Raw genomic sequence first — 7404 nt, 5'->3', positions numbered from 1 at the left:
GGCCCTCATTGTAATGGTAATTGCCACAAACCTAGAGGTCTGTGGGAGATTTGGATCAATACTTCTGCTACAAAAGGCTCCATTTCTGGGCGCTGCGAATGCAGTGCAGTGTCAGAGAAAAGGCCGGATAGTCCTTCTGGCTTATAACAGAGCTACTGTAACTCTGAGAGAGCAAGGAGCTGGTGGACAAAAGTGTTGAAAAGATAGCAGCTATTCAACAGTGTGAGAGAAACGCAGCTGCAGACAGGACTATGCTTGAAGAAAGACAGAGGGTAGAGATAGGGGCTGGTCAAAAAAAGCCTCTTGAAACTGAAAGGCTTGTGGTTAAGGCTGACAGGAAACATCAGCGTGTGAAGTCTGAGAGAGCCTTCACCACTGCCACAGAAGCCGCTCTGCAAGCGGCAGTTTGAAAATCACGGCTCCAAAATGACACTGAAGTTATCTGAGGCACTAAGTTGATCGTGTTCCTCAGACATTTGTTTTCATTAACATTAAAACTGGTTTATAATTTGACCATGACCTCTAAATAACCCAGTTTCCCATCACATCCTGCCATATCTTATTTCTCTTTGACTCATAAAATGCTCACAAGCCAAGATTCGCTTAAAGCGGTCCTCTCAGCTTAAAACAAAAACAAAAAGCTAAAAGGATTTTTTGATAATGCACCTGCCAATAGTTGTGATTTCACAGTCACATCCTCCAGTTTTCACGTTTCCCCTCCCTTGTTGCTGTGTAAAACAGAGAAGAAAGTGACTGGGTGACCATACCGAAGAAATTGGAAACGGACACTACACGTAGTGTACACAGGGAACAAACCGAAAAAAACAAAGGAAAATGTTTTAAAACTCTCTCTCTTTAAGTTACAGCCATCTTAGGAGTTACTTTTAAGAAACACAGATAAAAATCTTTCAGAGAGAATCTTAGTGTCTTTAAAGGTGAGAACACCACAAACTTTTTCAAGGGAATGGTTTTAAAATTGTAACAAACAATGTGTGGCATGGCACTTTTCGGCCTAAAATGCATAACCGTGTCCCTCGGACTCTAGCGTGCGTGGAGCAAAATAGCATCAAGATGTTTATTTTCAGAGGGGCCCAATGTGAAACAAAATAAACCATGTTTGATTCGCACGGACTATTTTTTAAAACATAGTAAAATCACGAGCTATATAAACATGCCACAAGCTCTTCATCGGCTTACAGTGGCCTCTTCTTTGGGGAATGTCCTCATTGTTACAGGCTGCTCAGAATTTGCTTATTTAGTCAATTTTTGCTTTTACTTATTAATCAGGTTTGCCACAATGAAGAATAAGTCCTAGTCTTCAGCGAAGATTAAGGAGGCTGGAGCCAGCCACACTAACCATACTGTCCCTCCTAAAACATACAGCCTGAATATTTTGTTTGGTGCCACATTTGCTTTATGCCAATTGGCTTCCTAATGTTCTCATGTTTGTGAAGAAAAAAACCAAACCAAGCCAAACAACCCGGTGTCCTTCCTTGGACATAATGGTCCAAAATTTCTAATCACTTCAATCCAGTTTCTGATTTTGCCCCCAAACAAAAATCCTTGCATGGGTGTTTTTGCCAAAGCACTGGAACAAGAGTCAGTACGTTTGTGCAAAATGGATACATGCGCCAGACTTCACCCCTTGCCCGTGCCATTTTATGAGCAAAATGGGAGTTTACAGCTGAAGATTTGGACCACACTTTCCTAATCTGCCAATACTTTTCTCCCTCCTCTTTGAACATCTGTTCTTGAAATTTCTGCTTCCTCTCTCTCAGTTTTATTTCTTGTTCTTTCAGGAACCTATCCCACAAAGACAGAGAGATTTTGTGTCCCTAAACATTCCAGGCAACCTCGCCCACTCATCCCACCGCACCCACCCACTGGAGAATGGCACAGGACCTGTTATTACTAGCTAAAACAACAAACAAAACACAAGTATGATTTTTACTTACATTGGCAGCACACATAGTTACTTTAAGAATCTATCACAGCTTGCATTGTAAAACACCAGTTTCCAGGCTTAGAATTTGGTACTTGACAGTTCTTCACATATTAGGCTGCAATTTGGTAACACTTTTGTCAATCACTAAGCTGCAGTTTTACTCTAAGGCCAAAGAAATGGTTTTCTGTAAATTGAGGTACTTTGGGAACAAACTTTTATGTTTAAAAAATTACTTAGCCTAGATGATAAGCTCCTTGGGGCATGGATTGTGCATTGTGTCTTGCGCAATGGTGCCATAATACAAATATTATTATTATTAACTATTATTTATATTCCTATAGCCCCAGTCAAGGACCAGGACCCAATTGTGCCAAGTGCTACCCTAATACAGAGCAAAAAGCCAGCCCCTGGTAATGATGAAGGTGTTTGCACCGCATGAGAACTTGGGGACGAGGAATAAAATCCTACTGAGCATGACATTTGGTTGAGAAGGAAGCATTAGGGACCAGCTGCTGCCCATTGATACATGAGTCACCCTGCTGACCACCATTCACTATCTGAGGCGAGAATTTGCCATGGAGTATTTTTCATGAGGAATTTAAGGCTTCAGCCCGGCAAATACCCAGCCCTGACCAGTAGGCCTGAGTAGGGCCCTACCAAAATCACTGTCCATTTTGATCAATTTCATGGTCATAGGATTTTTTAAAAATGTAAATTTCATTATTTCAGCTATTTAAATCTGAGACTTCGTGGTGTTGTAATTATAGGGGTCCTGACCCAAAAAGGAGCTGCGGGGGGTATTGGGTTGCGGTACTGCTCCCCTTCCGTCCCTGCTGCTGCTGCTGGACGCAGCGCTGCCTTCAGAGCTGGGCCCTCGGCCAGCAGCCGCCGCGCTCCGGCCGCCCGGCTCTGAAGGCAGCTCAGAAGTGAGGGTGGCAATACCGCAACCCCCCCCTAAAATAATCTTGGGACCTGCCCTGCAACTCCCTTTTGGGTCAGGACCCTCAATTTGAGAACCGCTGGTCTCCCCCCTGAAATCTGTATAGTATAAGGTAAAAGCACACAAAAGACCAGATTTCCCAGGGGGAGACCAGATTTCCCAGACCGTGGCGTGTTTTTCGTGGCTGTGAATTTGTTAGGGCCCTACCTATGTGTGGGTGTAACTTCACTTTCATTGGGTCAGTGAGTGTAGTGACGTTCTTAAAGGCACGTGCAGGCAAACAGCGGGAGCCTGGAGAAGAGAGCGTGATCCCTTCTGGTTTAGGTATGGCGCTGCACCAGCTACTGGATACAGTTGATGCGGGAGCAACTGAGAAAACAAAGACGCAGACATCCAGGGGAACCGGTGTGAGTGACAATTGAAGAAGGCAACGGGCAAAGAACCGGAAAGTCCCAATAATCTCAGAGATGCTTCCAGTCCTACAAGCAAGTCACACGCAGAAAATACTGCATGGTATGAACCGGGACGTGGGTGGTCAGGCCTGATGGTTGGAGCAGGAGCTAGGCCTACTGGTCAGAGCTGAAGTCAGGAAGCCAGCAAGAAAGCATGGCTGGAGCAGACAGGGGCAGGAGCGGCTGGGGACAAGGCAGGGAGGGAGAGGAGCGACAACTGCTGCAGGTGTAAGCGTTGGGCAGCCCGAAATCAGTTGGTGGTGGTGGGCTTAAGTGCAGGCGTGGTCAGCCTGGTGGGATGGCCAATTGGGAGGCCCTGCTGTGACTCAGTGGCGTTCATAGGCTGGATGGAGACCGGGCAGCTGCAAGTCCCCATGCCTGGCACTGCTGGTGAACCGTGCGCTGCAACTGATGTGCAGCTGGACGTTTTGTGGCACATTGGGCCACGCTCCAGGGGGTGAAAGGGCTGTAGGAAGGGGATGGCCTGCGTCTCGGGGCTGGGGGCGGGGGGGGGAAATCTGCTCCTGGCTAGGATGGCACTAAACTAGCCCTGTAAGAGGAAGATGCTAAGGAGACCACCGCAGTACAGATGTAGAGTGTCGCAGACAAACTGAACTGAGGTGGCAAAGCATGCAAAAGGCCATTTTCCAGTTGCTTAAACACTTAAGCCAGGAAGCTGCGTAACAAGCAAGAGGAGCTGGACGTTCTCGCTGCTGAGAAGAAATGTGATAGAATTGGCATTACTGAAGCCTGGTGGGGTGATATTCACAACTGGAATGTAAACCCCCTGGTTCCAATCCATTTAGGAAGGAGAGCATGGGTAGAAGAGATGCGGTGGCCCTCTACAACAAAGCCACCATTAGTTGTTTTTGAGTTACTGGTAACTCTGAATTGCAGGATCTGCATCTGGAGTGATGTATGTGCTAACAAAACCCATGATGGGGTCCAACACGGCCAGCCAAATCAGACTAGAGAATGGGGGAGTCCCGCCTCCAGCACCTGCCTGTAATTGTGTGGAAAGAAAAATTGTGTCCTTACGGGGGACTTTAATTTGGGAGTAGCACATTTGCGGGCTCCGGAAGACAGTACACCGCCTGTGGACCTCGTTATGCATTAATCACCAGACTGGAAGTGGCTGAGGAAAGACTGAGAAAATGACATTAGTCTAAGGAAAAGGCTGATGCAGTACGGACAGTTTGAGAACAGCCGAGTGAGGCGGGGGTGATGTAACCAGAATGGAACTGGGAGGAGACCAGGAGGAGCTTATTTGAAAATGTTACTCTGCAACCCTAAAGACTTGAATAGGGGACGAGAGCCTTTTTTGGCTCACCCAAATTGTCTATTCAATGCTCTAGGCGGGTGCAAAAATTCTAAGGAAAAAATCACCTCGCCAGTCTATTCTGTGGGTCTTTGCCAAAAGGGTAGACACATCTGTGTATTTCAGTCCATGTTGGGCCAGCTCTCCTTTACACCCCTGGAGCCTCAATAAGGCTGGATTGGAGGCAGTGAGAGCAAAGCTGGCCCCTTATTGCTAGTTTCCAGCAGAATGGAAGAAGAGGAACAAGGATGGGCTTGCTGAACATGGGCTCTGGTGGGCAGGGAGTATGGGCTTTGGTGAGGTAGGAAACAGGCACTCAGTTATAGGAGCAGTGGGAGCAAACACTGAATATTCCCCCTCTCGGAGCAAATGACAATTACATTGGAAACAAATCTGCTCACTCTATCATGCAACAGTTTTAAATGGAATGAAAAACAACCCACCTGCAAAGGAGTAGTCGGCTCTGCGCCCCTAGCTGGGCGATGCAGGACTCCTTCGCTGAATGGCCTGTAAGAACGAGGGTAATTATGCCACCTCAGAGTGGAACGCGCATCTTTTTAACTCCAGTCAGGTTACACAAGAGGCCATCACAGAGGAGGAGGAGGAGGAGGTTTTGAAGAGGATCAGGCAAGCTTGTGGGGAAAGTTGAGCTGAGCTCTATATTTTGCTGAGTTAGCAATAAAGCCCAGCAAGGGGGTAAGGTGGGGAATATGTAAGGCAGGATTTTCAGAAGACCCACAAAGGAACATAGGTGTCTAACTCCCTGCGAGGTGGAGCTTAGGCCACACCCCTCTCGTTGGCATCTGCTATTGACTCCCTTAGGCAGCTTCCTTCCCCCGCACCGTGTGCTGGTTTTTGTGATTCCCATTCATAGGAGCCTGCCTCTCCCCATGCATTGGAAAGGGAGCCCAGGCACCTAACTCAGGGCTTATGGATTTCACCTGGGTGGCACTGCAATGCTGCAGTCCCTTGGTAGATCTGGGCCTTAGCATTGGGCCGGCACGGAGTGCTTCTGAAAATCCTAGATCCTGTTCAGAGCAGGCCTCCGCCTGCCTCCATTGCTCCATTAGGCAAAGAACAGCAACGCTGGTCGTGTTCCTCTCCCCTGGGCTCACCTAGCACTTGGTCGAAGTGGTGATGCGGCTGCTCTGTTTGTAACATTTGAACAGAATCTCTTAATTTTGTTGCATTGGGCATGTCGGCAGCATTATGCTGGGGGCAGGCTTTTATGGAAGTGTCTACACAAAGGCAGCAAGAAAGCTCATTGGTCTATTTCAAGCAATTCTGGTACTGTGAGGTTTGGTCGGTATGTGTGCTTTTGGAACTTGTGACAGCCCCTGCGTTCACTCTCCATCCCCTTCTCTCCCAAATGTCATTCTGCCTTCTCCAGGCTGCCCTTTCTGCGTGGACCAGTCTTCCAAACTCTACGGGGCAGGCCAGCTGTACCTACTGAAATCATTCCTCAGATCTCATGATGTTTGCACACTTCTTTCTTTCCCCCCTTTTTCTTCAAAGCAAGAAAGAAACCAAATCGGTCTCCTGGGGTGTGGGCCTAAACTGAGTACCCAGAGTCAGGTCTGCACCTGGTCACCTTCCTGTAGGTTGGGACATCCACTCACGTCTGGCAAGTCCATCACTAAAGACCCCATCCTACAAACATCTAGGCACATGCCTTGTGGCTGTATGAGGAGTCTTATTGAGCAGTATAACTGAGAGCAGGATTTGGCCTGTAATTTCACTCTATCCTTAGGTTTAATGAGGCCATCAGCTGTAATGTGATTGCTGTTTCTAATCAGATTTCAAAGACAGTTACTTTCAGCAATTTGAAAAATGCCTGTTGGATCAAAAGGAAACAGAACAACTAACACTGGCTTGTATTGTGCAGGATAATGATGACCACTTCTGGCCTTAAAATCTACAAATGCCTTCTGTATACCTCTTCTGCTCTGGCTAATCTGGGCCACTCCAGTGCCACAAAGCAGCCACGCCATGTCACTGCAGGGGTGCAAAACAGCTGGTGCACTCTGGTGAATCTAGCCTTACATGTCATCACCCTTTTAAACTTACTAAGACACCGGATGCTGCTTGATTTGGTCCTTTCAGCATGTGAAGCTCTTAGCAAAGCACAATAAACACAACTTTTGAAAAACAGAACGGAAGCATTTTAGTTCTCAGAAACAAGAGCTGTATGCACCAGCTGTTTTGAGCAGCTGTTAAATTTGTTAGATTAGGAAGTCTCTAGCATTAGAAAATTAGCCAATTGATTAATGGGCTAGGATTTCCCTTCCAACAAAAATGTTTTGTTTTTAAATTCTAATTTATGCCTGGCTAGTACATAAACAGTTTGCACATGTTTGGTTCAAATAGCTGCCACCAGGTGAAAAAGATGCTGGGTCCTTCATCTTTTTTTAAGGAAACTTGCAAACCTGCGTGGAGAAATCGTGTGTGTGCACAGGGTGCTTTGCAATTTATTTATGGCCCTTTACATCAAATGCAGATACTGGGCCAGATGCTCAGCTGGTGTACACTGACGTAGCTCCCTGGGCTGCAATTGAACAGCTACACCCATTTACCCCGGCAGCGGTTCTGGCTCACTGTAGTTTAACAAGAACTAAACTGGGCAACATTATTTAAATAGACACCGAAGCCATGCTGGGTGGCTCTGGGATGCTGCAATATGGAATGGAGCCCTTTTGAGCAAGGTCAGCAGTTCAGTAACCAGCTGTTAGACAGAATGCCAGTTCTGCAA

This window comes from Lepidochelys olivacea (genome assembly GCF_965140295.1).
Source record: "Lepidochelys olivacea isolate rLepOli2 genome assembly, chromosome: 9".
NCBI classification, from domain to species: Eukaryota; Metazoa; Chordata; order Testudines; family Cheloniidae; genus Lepidochelys; species Lepidochelys olivacea.
This window is presented reverse-complemented; position numbering follows the sequence as displayed.